At 46.8% G+C, this 12,154-nt stretch overlaps 2 non-coding genes across 2 annotated transcripts; both read right to left on the bottom strand.

Moving 5' to 3' along the window:
- Positions 1-5,700: 5,700 nt before the first annotated feature.
- On the bottom strand, positions 5,701-5,803 carry LOC115322535. Its single transcript, XR_003918994.1, has one exon. It is a non-coding gene; the product is annotated as a U6 spliceosomal RNA (small nuclear RNA).
- A 2,217-nt stretch (positions 5,804-8,020) lies between these two features.
- LOC115322527 lies at positions 8,021-8,123 on the bottom strand. Its single transcript, XR_003918990.1, has one exon. It is a non-coding gene; the product is annotated as a U6 spliceosomal RNA (small nuclear RNA).
- Positions 8,124-12,154: the final 4,031 nt, after the last annotated feature.

Consider the following 12,154-nt stretch of genomic DNA (forward strand, 5'->3'; position numbering starts at 1 on the left):
TGACCATTATTCCGTAGCCTATATGTGACATGCAAACTTTTCTGCATACATTTCCTTCAAAACGGAGATTTTCTTGAATTTTTGCGAACTCATATCGATGCTGATATTCTAACGCAGCAAGCAAGAATTAGAAATAGACCTAAAAAAGTCACACGCTAAACCCTCAAATTTCTATTCCGAATACAACGAGTAGCCCAATTTGGCTATACATAGCCCAATGTGGCAGCACTGCACATCAGCCGCGCTATACACGATCTCAACTCAGTTAAGTCACGGCGCGGTGGTGGCGCGTCGGGCGCACTTCCAGTCTGGGGCTGTGTATGGAAGTCTTCATGTGAAACGTGTATTCCTGCATTGTTTTGAAAGGAACCAGAGAAAAACCTGCCTTCTCGTCAAAACGCCGCGACTGGGCTGTACCAAAAGTGTCGAGAAGGGTTTGAAGGTCAGATTTCATGCGCTCGGTTCGTCCGAGAACGTGGATATGTGCCATGAAAAGGGAAAGCCAGACGCAGTCGGACCACGATTGCTTGGGCGGGAAGCACTTAGGGTTGAATTCACGGATACTTGTGGTCATCCGATTTATTTGTTTTGTTCCAACATGAACACCGGAAAACCGTCAAGTTGTACGAACCACCTGCGGACTACGTTCAGCGTGCGTCTTCAAGTTCAAACGGCCGCCTGATCGTTTGAACTGTCGTCTGCTCTTTCAAACGTTTCTGCTTGCCGTCTGCTCTTTCAGACGACGCCGGCCCGTAGACCAAATGTTGGCCCGGTACTTCCGATAAGAAGTAAGTGCAGGCCTCAAAAGATTTAAGTTTGAAGGTTGGTAAGCAGGCTCGATTTAAACAGTAGATATGTTGATGATTGTTACCAGTGGCCATCACCGACTTGTTATGCCTGATTCACTTGGTCCGATTCTGCTTGCGATTTTCAGTATCGACGCCGACCATCTCAGCTACGGTTCACGCTTTTGCGGCCCGAGCGACGTCGCGACTGAAAATTGCAAGCGAAATCTCATCATGCGAATCGGGCTTTAGCGTACATTCTGCGGCGTCCACGCGGAATGAATCGCCGCATGACACAATATTCACGCGAAGTTTTGCGGTGTAACGAGCCTCTTTAATTTCGCTGAGGCCGACACGGTAGTCAGACATTGCCAGGAAGACGTAGAACCAACAATTCGAACGCGAAAAAGGGCAGGAGGACTCACGCCGACGTCGACAACATCGCAGCGGCGGCGAGCTCCTTCCCCACACTCCATAGCGTATGCGCGGCGCCGGTGGCGTCCGCTAGTGGCGCTCCGGTTTGTTTGTAATAAGACCTTAGCAAAAAGAGCGCTCTGGCCGCCGCCATTTTGCGAATCGGGCGACCCCTATCAGCCAGACATTTCTGGCACCCGCCTGAGCTGTGGAAACCCGGTCAGCGTGACTCCCCCACCTGCATTTTGCATTCGGAGTTTGCCGGCTTTTCTTGGAAGTTTTTACTTTATTCGCCTGTTTAGGATGCTTACCCTTTGTATGTTGTCTTCCACTGTGAAAACCAGGGAGTACCAGGGCTCGTAGCCTGCTCGGCCTTCGCAGGAAACGAACGAAGAGAGCGAACGTCAAGTAGCCCGCGAAGCAGGCAGTTCGACGTTCTTAAATTGTTATTTCCGTTGAGATAATCTCCAAAAAGCCTTTCCGGCTGCGCTCCGGGTCTTCGCGAAAAATAGCTGATAGGGTCGGGTCCGGGGTGTGGGGACAGAATAGACACGTTCATTCATTTGCTTTGAAACTGTGCAAAAAAGCTGCTCTCTTCTACATGTTCTCCAAAACACGCCGGATTCCGCCCGATTGTCGTGAGGTGACTGTCGTGGACCCTGTATATTGGATATGCTGTGTTATTTCAGACCTTTCTCCAATCCTGTTCGGATAACGCGGCACCGTGAGGTATGTACCATATATGTTGTTTGATTGATGAGACTCATTGAATTTCATGTAGGCGGGGAATATTCATACAGTTCAGATATCCTGTGTGGTCAAATATTTTGACCTATATAGATTGACGTGGCTGAGAGAACGGTGCCGTAAAACGATGAACATAAAATGAAACCAACATATTCCAGATGCATTTGTTCTGCCGCGCACGGACTCACCAAAAAAGCTTTCATTTCTTTGTTTTTGTTCCCAAAAATAGAGCACTGCTTCTATAAAGACCTCTTTAAATTATGTTCGCCACAGAACTCAAAATAAAAAAGAAAACGCGGCAATTCAGCCGCTACCAGCGTCCGGAATTGCGCCTACGCAGGCTGCCACTGCCCACTGACGAGAAACTCCACAGCTCAGCGAAGTTGGGCAACACTGACGTACACTCTCAAAACCAGGGACGCGCGCTGTAAATCGCTTCGTTCGAGACTACCGCTGGAAAGGTCTATACTCCCAGCTCCAGACCGCCGCTCGTCCTCTCGCGGACAAACGGAGAACCAGAGGAGGGGGAACAGCTAAGCCGTGTTCCAAAATTTACTGGATCTTACTCCAGGGTAAGGGTTTTGTACCCTCAACGTTCTGAAACCTACCCGCGTCCAGCGTTTTTTAATTTGTGCTGTCACGTGATACGATCCGCCGGAGTAACTCGGATACATTTGGGTAAGATTTGGAACACAGCCCTAGAGTTCCTGTATATGCTTCCCCGAAGTGGGAGCAGAGTTGCGCATCTTATTTCTCCGCGCCGCTCGCCCCTCTATTCGTGGAACGAAATCACGAGGTTCAAAAAGCATCCACGCGATGCAGAGAAGCCGAAACGCGGAACACGACTGCGCCGCCGCCACCGCCGCCTGGAGGCTGGCGGCAAGCTCTTCGTAATATGTTTATTTAGAATATTTGTTTATTTACACGAGCTTGGTGTACAGGCTCGTATTTACACGACCATTTATTTACACGTGCATAAAATGCGCAATGTGGTTGGCAAAAATAAAGCAGAATGAACGAGCGCTCGCCGTTGGCGCTGCGCCGAGCGTATACCCGACTCCTGCAGATACGAGTGTGGCTTTTCTACAAAACATATGGATGCTTTTGAGGGCAAGATGTGCAACTCTGCAGCCACTAGGGAAAGCAGTTACGGCGTCGGCGCGGAGACGGTGGCGGTGACTGTCGTCCTTGGTGCCAAATGGTTCTGGTCGGCGTGTTCGTGCGTGAAGCAGTTTAACGAAAAAAGGGAGCGCGTTAAAATAGGAATCTTTGTGTTCCGCCTCGCAACAGCGTTGCACGAAGGGACCGGGATGTCTAATTACATTAAGGACTTTCGTATACCGCATACACTGAGGATTTCTGGTCTTGTGTTCGCTAACTCAATCTGGACTCAACGTGACGGCAAACGCTCACGCCAATAATGTAGAGCTCTAGTGTACAGTCTACGAAACGTTTATTATTTTGCTCTAAATAGGAGAAAACTGGCCGCGCGACGTTATGTCGAGCATTAAACACCGGGAATGGGTTCACTATTTAAGGCGTTATAAGGAACACAACAGTAAAGGTTCTTGTTGTGGTGGGGCAAGGCGTCAGTTGTCGAAGATCCTCTCCCCGATCGCGGCTGGTGACTTCGATGGCGAGGCAGTGGCAGCAACTATTGGATGCTTTAGCTATACATTTATTAACAAAGGGCCGACGGCGACATACGTCCGCGGCCAACTTCGAAACTCCCCCCCAACCCCCCCCCCCCCCCCCCCCCCCCCGCCGTCCCAAAACTTTCCTGGCCCCGCTCTTCCGGTGCCCGCCTCCGTCCCGCAAGGGGACATTCCTCCCGCGCGGCGGCGCCGCGCTCGCTCGCGGAGGGGCCCTTTGTTCCCTCCCGCGCACCGCCAGCCCCCCTCCTCCCGAAGAGGGGGCCCTCTCGAAGATGCTGGCAAGCGCCCAAAAATAAACAACTATTCAAGGAAACATACTCTCTGATCCTTACGAAAGGACAGAATACACGTACTCTCGCTTTCAGGTAAATTCCAAAAGCAAATAAAGAAAGCCTGGATGAGAACGGGCAGTTTTGGAGAGGCGGGTTGCAACGGTTGCATATAGCGTGGTATACAAATGTACGATATATTGAAATATTTCTTTTTGATAGAGCAATGAACAAAACCCCTAAACACGCCGATGATGATGTTCATAGGCAGTTTTAGCATAGCGTTACCGCAGGCTACCGTGAGCACGGCCAAACTCCTGGCTCGGGCTGAAAACTTGCTCCAACGGTGCCGCATGCAACCGGAAGCAAGCTTCCGGTTGCATGCGGCACCGTACGGTGGCCTGCGGTCACGCTACCCTAAATCTTCCTATCAACAGGAAGTTTTCGTACACTGTTTTCTTACCTTCGCTACGCTCTCCGGAACGTATTGGCCACAGTGCACGCGCGGCGCTATAGCCTTGCCTGCAGTTGGGTTGTGGAGAATGTTGCGGGACAGCGGAAACGATCTACGAAAACTCTCTAATAACCATAGCGCAGTCTGGTCACTTGTTGTGACGTATTAAAACCGCGACGGTGAGCAGCAAGTTGTAAGCCTGTAACACGAAGGCATCAATACTGTGAACACTGTCCTCCCGGAGCTTGACGGTCACCGTGCGCAGCTCACTTTTTGGAGCACTAATAGCCAGGCAAAGTGCAAACACCATGATATGTTCATCAAGCTCAAAAATATTTTGGCACAAACAGTGACGTGGCTGGTGCCAAAACACGCTTGCCCTCCACAAAGCTTCGCAAGTTGAGGTTTAACCAACTTTTAAATACCAGCATGCTCGTTTTCCTAACGCACATCAACATCTCCGTCACCTGTAATGCTCCTGACGTGACCGCATCGAAGTTGTAGGCAAATAAATTATTTTTTGCATACTGACCAGCGTCAGCGATCAGGCGCACAGGAAGTCCTGGAGGATCTATCCCCGTCTCTTCCGCCATCTTGAAAATACCGGCCCGCGAAGTGTCCGAAATCCTAGCTCCCACCGATAAAAATGCGAAATAATAATAGTTAAAAAGCGCAACGAGACGCCGAGGCAGAAACACAGCGCTAACGCATTACTGAACTTTATTTCCGTAGTCACTTAACATTAATAACCATGGAAAAAAAAAAAAAAAAAAAGCCAATGAGGAAACTTAGGGACACACCGCCAGAAGCCTAAAATATTGTTATTTCGCTCAACACAAGCTGCTCTACCTTGGTCGATATAGCGCAGTTCTTTATCTGCCAATGACCGCAGAAATCGCAGTGTCTTTTTAACTGCGTTGGAAAGAATAATCTCCAAAGCAGGCTCCTGTGAAGTGGAGGGCTGCGCATAAAACACGATTTTTGCTTTTTACAGCACTCTTGGCATCGGTGTTTTCCTTGGATCTTCGTGGATGTGCATTTCTGACGCTCTATGATAAAATATATTGGTGTGTGTATATTTATATAGCCTGAACTTAGTCTGCCTCACCGGGCGACTCGTTTCTCAGCTGTAGATGAGCAATTTAGCCACTGCGGTACAACCTCTACCCTGAGGTCTTTAAAGTGCACAACACTGTAGTGATACGCGACCGCACGCCGATACGATGCTCATTGTGATCGAAACGTTCTCTCACTACGATATGTGAGAAGGCTTCTAAGAAAAACAGAGACTAGCAAAAAGCAGAACTACTTACTGTGTCATGGCTTTAACCTACATAAGCATGACGGCGCCTTGGAACGAAACAAGTAACTAAACAAAAAATGTGGAACGCTTCACGATTTTGCGTGTCATCCTTGCGCAGGGGCCATGCTAATCTTCTCTGTATCGTTCCAATTTTAGTATATGTACTTTGGAAGTACACCCACCATACCACCCCGGTCCGTATATATAACCTGCTTTTGGGCAGCACCCATATAATCAGTGACTCAAACGTGTTAATTTGTCCGCTACTTTTTATTACGTGTATTACTCAATACTTACAAGAGATATGTTTCTAGTTATGTGTTTCGATTAAGGAGCCAATTTGTGTACGCAGAAATGCTTAGATCTCCTCTAAACTTATAAAACGTGTTCACAAACGCTAATTGCTAATATAACCTAAACCGAGCGTAGTGCATGTTTCGGCCGTGAGATGGCGCCACAGGCCCACGGGTCCATCCCGTGGGCCTGTGGGAGAGGAGGACGAGACGGCTGAGCACTTGATACTCTACTGTAAAGGGCTTCACCCTATGCATACCGAAGACAACATAGATTTAATAAAGTCATTGGGTTTTAGAGACAGGGAAGGGAGAGTGGATTTCAAGACTGTAGAGATTACCAAGCAAAGATTAAGTGAATGGTGGCAGAAATCGAGAGAAAACTAGGTATTTGCTTATTCACTGATGGCAAGGGGGTTTCATAGCCTCACTTTTTTTGCACTGCGGAGTGAATATAGATTTCACATTTAAATATTCTAAGCTTAAATGGTAAAACAAAATGGCTAGGTGGCGTAAGCTACCGCCCGATCCAAAGGGCTCAGCCGTATTCATCCATCCATCCATCCATCCAGGGAGCCTAGATTTAGGAGAGGGAGCAACTTAAACCACGTGAATCGTTTGCAATTTAAAGGCGGACCCCTCCTGAGCCGATTGATCGGAAGTGCGCATGCGCTGCATTGTCGGGTGGCGAGGAGGAAAGCAGGCAGAAAGGCTGAGACGCGGCACGTCCTCGCAGCTCGTATTGCAAACGCGGCCCATCAACCATGTGACTCAGATCGAGAAGTTGGAGTATTTCTGTAATACATGCTTTTAAGGTCCGCGCAATCGGTGGAAGTGGTGAGAGGTGTCGTGTCTGAACGTCTGAACCACGGCCCGGGTCTGAACTGTATGAACGGCGCCACCTCAGTACGGAGCAAACAAAGTGAAGGTCCTTGAGGAATGCAGTCAAAGATAAGGCGCACTTCGAGCGCCGATTCGTGCTATGCACGTGCGTGCACTCTTCCTCTCTCTGGAAATGCCACAGAACACTAACGTTGATAGAACGTTCGCGTGCTCGCGCCAAAACAACAAAAAACGTGCATATCGCAAAAAAAAAAAAAAAAAAAAAGAAGGAAAAAGGATGTTTGGCTGAAAACCAGTCGAAATGTCGTTAATTTACAAATGCTCGTGTGCACGAATGGGCGGGTGTGGCTCTTTTTCGGTTGTGGCAAGTTGTTTGAACTCTGAAGGCATTGAATAATGCCTGTATGAAAACAATCGTTATTTTAAGAAAAAAATAATTTCTTATTTTCTCTGAGGTGTCCAACGAAATTGTGTTCATATGCATTATAAAATGTTTCCTGGAACTTGGCGTCCTCGAGAATATATCTTAATAATAATTTTTAGAGTATGGTCACTTTCTTTTTCTTAGAGGTATTAAAAAAGAGGTTATGATGCGTATATAGTTTCTTGTCCGAGCCGCTGTCAGCATTTTATCAAGAGCACAAGCTTGCTTCATTCTCCAAATTCCTCGGATAGTGTATGTTCCTTTTATTTTAGTATATGGTAAGTTCCGTGTCCATGGCACTGAAGGGGGTGGTTTGTGTGCTAAAGAAAGCCCGAAAGGCCGGGTATGTCATTTGGCTGTTGGTGCGCACACCAAGAAACACAATCCTCCCTAAGTAGTCCCAGCAAAGGAGCAGGGATTAGCTTGGCAATTATGGGTAGAATTCTGTGTTTTCGGACAGATACGAAAACACACACACCACACACACACACACACACACACACACACACACGCGCGCGCGCGCGCGTCGGTAGAAATTTTGTTAAATTTGGATTTATACGAAAAAGTTCGAATTTTGAGGTCATCACGACAACACAAAGAACGAAAAGTCGGTATTTTAAATATAAATTTCATAAGAGCATGGGCTTCGTCAGCGGTTAAAGTAAGATCAATCCCGAATTTGCGAGAATTCGGAATAGGAGTGAAATAAAGTGCGATTAATTGCGAATTTTCGGAGACAACTCCTAAAATTACCGTTCGGACTTCACGAGAAATGAACTCCCAAAATACGAAATCCTGTTACATCAAAATAAAGACGAAAAAAAGAAGAAAAAAAAAATGTGGAACGCTTCACGATTTTGCGTGTCATCCTTGCGCAGGGGCCATGCTAATCTTCTCTGTATCGTTCCAATTTTAGTATATGTACTTTGGAAGTACAATTGTCGTACGACCTCGGCCCGTATATATGTCCTGCTTTTGTGCAGCACTAAAAAAATCAGTGACTCAATTACAGTAATTTTTTTTTACACTCTATATTTAAGTTTAGTACCAGGCATTATAAGAGATATGTTTCCAAGGGAACTCTACAGTAATATTTGAATATATATATATAGAACGCGTCTTGTATGTCTTTTAGGCTTATAAAATAAGTTCATTAACCTGGAGTTCAACGCCAGCTCAAACGGAGCATAGTGTACATTAGGGCGGCTAGATGGCGCCACAGGTACCGTTTCTCTTTCCGATTCGGTCGATAAAGCGGCCGCCTCACTAGCCTCACGGGTGTTCGCGCGCGCTTTTCGCTTCGCGTCCCGTGGCACCTAGTGCCGCTGACCCCAGTGATACTCGGTACCCCCCCCCCCCCATTTTTAGTTAACATCAATACTAGTGATGGGCCGAACTTTTGCCGAATAGAAAGTTCGGCGCTGAATCTGGGGATTCGGAAAAGCCGAACTTTTGCCGTACTTTTCGAAAGATTCGGAAAAATTCATCGTTATCAGACTGACGTTGATATTTTTTTTTTTTTTTTTTTTTGTGGCAAAAAAATTTTTAGCTTGGATTTTTCTTAACTTAAATGCAACATGTAATGCATATTGGCGCAGTTATTACTAAATAAGGAGGTCTTTTACAAGATAATTGTATCGGTGTTGTTTTTGTGTGTTTACTGGCAATTTTAGTGACTCCTTGCGGAAGTGGCGTGACAACGAGGGTGGGTGGTAGCAACGATGGGTAGCAGCGAGCGCACTGCTAAAGTGAACTAGAGGAGGCTAAAGTGAACTAGAGGAACTAGAGTGCGCAGTCACGAATCACGCTACGAGTGTTTCGGTTTGGAGGTCTCATCAGCGCAAGCCTGCCAGTGCGTGTGGTGTAAATACAAAGGCAATTCCCACTGGGTTTCTACTTTCTCTGGGAGTCACCTTTTCCTGGGCGAAAATGAATGCAACAGTTACTGAGCCTTCACCAGAAAAGATAACAATATTACTGTCAATATGCATGTTTTTCGATTTCAGTTACTTGACGTCAGCTTTGCTTGAAAGTGTGCGCCCCATATTCGCAACGTCTCGTTTTTAAACTTTAAAATGCCGGTTTCTGGTGTTAAGACACACGGACGTTTAGTAAGGTAAGAAGAGTTAGGAATGTCGGATATGAAACGTCGAGGGCACCATAGTTCCGTGTTTAGCTTTATGTAGATACATGATAACCGCGAAATAACGCTAATTAAAAAGCAATGTTATTCTGTTTTGGCACAAACTTCCCGTTAGCCGAAAACAGGATTGTTATAATTGCAAGGAGTGCTTTAAAGTAATTGTTAGTCAATGCTTCAACTACCTCGTTGCATCACTAAAAAGGTCAAATGAAAGTTGCGTCATCCAGAATGTACCGCATCATCTGTCACTTGCGCGGTGGACTGCGTAAATTACTGGTCGATTCTCTGTTCTTGAGGCAGAAAATATTGAAGAGAACCACACTCGCAGAGGCTCGCAAACGCAGTTAACGTGTATCTCCCACACCTCGCCATAACTGCTGGTTGTTCTACACTGTACGATGCGGTGTCCATTTGCCGTTCATGGCCCCGTCCCCGTGTCCCCGTCGCGTTCTCGCGCGTGCGCAGACATTTGCCGAACCTTTGCCGAATCTTCGCCGAACTTTCCTTCAAAAGTTAGGCAAATGCCGAACTTTGCCGAATCTGAAGTTCGGCAGATTCGGTCCATCACTAATCAATACATGCTGCCACATCAAGAGTAATCGAGGTTTATTATTAAAAAAAAAAGTTCACTAGGAACGTCAAATTTCTTTCTTGTAGCAGCATTAAATTTCTGTTTAAAATCGCAAAAAAAAAAAAAACGCACAAATTCTGCGTTTTATTGTGGAAATGGCACGACTTTCAGGTTTTCAAGCTCCTTTAGAAGAAACGGTCGTCTCCCAAAAGGAGAAGGAGTTCGTTCTACACCGTCATAAACGATCTCTCCGTTAAAATAAGGCCTTTAGGTATGAAAAGAAGAACTCGTGACAGAAGGCACTAAAAAATCATTGCTGGTATGCATTAATTGAACTTAGCTATATATATAAATAACGTGCACACTTCAGCTTCAAAAGTATAGTTTTTTTGTTTTTTTTTAAAGTCTCTTAAGTATCGGCAGGCTGGCGCAATAGGGAGTTTTCGTAGAGAGTTCTCCCTACCCCGCTGGCGCTATCCGCAAGGAAGGCGCCTCTAGTGCGCATGCGCGCCGCTGGCCTTGACTGCAGAGTTCCGGATGTCATAGCGGGTTGCGGAGAGCGTTGCGGGACTGAAGAGACGATTTACGAAAACTCCCTAATAATAATGTCACGGTTGCCAGACATACTATACAATTTTCATTAGGATTAGCTTAAAAGGACACTGACACACCAAAGGTCGTATTTTTTTGTCGTTTTCTAAAGCGATGCACGTTGTAATTGTAGAAAAAAAAAACACAATGCAAAAAAAAAAAAAAGGATTTCCGCGCACGTTTCTGTTTTTTTTTATATTTTTGCCGCTCTTCCTCGCTTCTTTAAATGCGAAAGCATTAACTGCCCCATGGAGCAAAGCGGCGTTGTTTGTAACCGCCTGTAGCAGCGAAACGGCAGCTAAATGCCCATCTGGTGCAGCGAACCGGCAGTTGAATTCCCATTGGCCCGAAAGGAGAACTACGCAGATGTTTCGTCACCGAAGCCGACGGAGCGCTCGAGGTCAAAGCGGACGCGCCTCAGAAATAAAACACAAAGAAAACAACGCAGATGCATCGTCTCGGAAGCCGTGGAGCCTGCGGGGTTGGGTGTATGTCAAAACGCCCCATTCGCATTTTGCCCGTTCTCGTTTCGTCCCATTCTCGTTTGAACCTTCTCAAAACATCCGAACCGTCCTTTTCGCATTTGGGCCTAATCGCATTGGGTCCCGTTCGCACTAGGACCGAATAGCGCGTGCTACGTTTTCAGCCTTGGATTGGCCCGATAGTTCGTAGAGTATGCTGCAGTCCACTTTAAGGAAGAATAGAGTACAGCTGCAACGGAAAAAGAGTAGCACAAGTAACCGACGACCGGAGCGGCAAAATCGGGACACGCGGCGCTATTGTTCCCGAGCGCGCCGATAGCGAGAGTGCCAGTCACGTTCCATGTCTCAACGGGGGGGGGGGGGGGGGGGGGGGGGGGGGGGGGCCGGCAAAAAACAGCCGGACAAAACATTCCATCTGAACACATACTGTGCACAGCGAATGCAGTAGAGAGACAGCGTGCAAAACGCCGCCACACTAGGCTACCATAACATCTAAGCGATTTTTGCATAGCACCGAGCACGGAAAAGAGAAAACAGATATTCATTCACATAAACGAAGCAAATTTTTTTAAAGCCCGGACACTCCGTACGTCCAACCTAGCTAAGGTTATCAATAGACTCGACCATGTCATTTGTCGAAACAGATAAAAGACGTTGGCAAAAATGATTAGACTGAATAAGTGAATCTAACGCACGTATTTCACCAACCGACGGTCGCGCGCTTTAAATACCATATCCAATTGTCACTGCGCACCTTGGACACACTTTGGGAAGCAATACATAATTACATCGCCGCCCGAGGTCTTCATTGAACGTGTAGTGCTGACCAAAATAAAATGCTAACCTGACTTTCAATCGCTCGCCTCAAAGGACGATTTCGAAGAGGCGGCACTCTAGGTCACTTAAGATAAAAACAAAAAAAAAAAAAAAAAAAAGAACAAGCTATAGAAACGAGCGTCGTAAAAAAGGGTACCGACATTTTTATTCCTACCTCCGAACAGAAACGAGCGCCACCCACTGCATCACACAGAGTAGAGGCCGGACTCGGCCACCGCGCGTATTATCACTGACGTCCGATGCTATGCACTCTGAGCTGGCTGCCCGCAGACATACCAAGCGCGCGCGAGGGAGGGAGAAACTTCCTCCGCCGGGAGAACACGACACATTTTGGGGATCTATT

The sequence above is a fragment of the Ixodes scapularis genome, unplaced genomic scaffold (assembly GCF_016920785.2).
Source record: "Ixodes scapularis isolate PalLabHiFi unplaced genomic scaffold, ASM1692078v2 PGA_scaffold0__279_contigs__length_252992795, whole genome shotgun sequence".
Classification (NCBI taxonomy): domain Eukaryota; kingdom Metazoa; phylum Arthropoda; class Arachnida; order Ixodida; family Ixodidae; genus Ixodes; species Ixodes scapularis.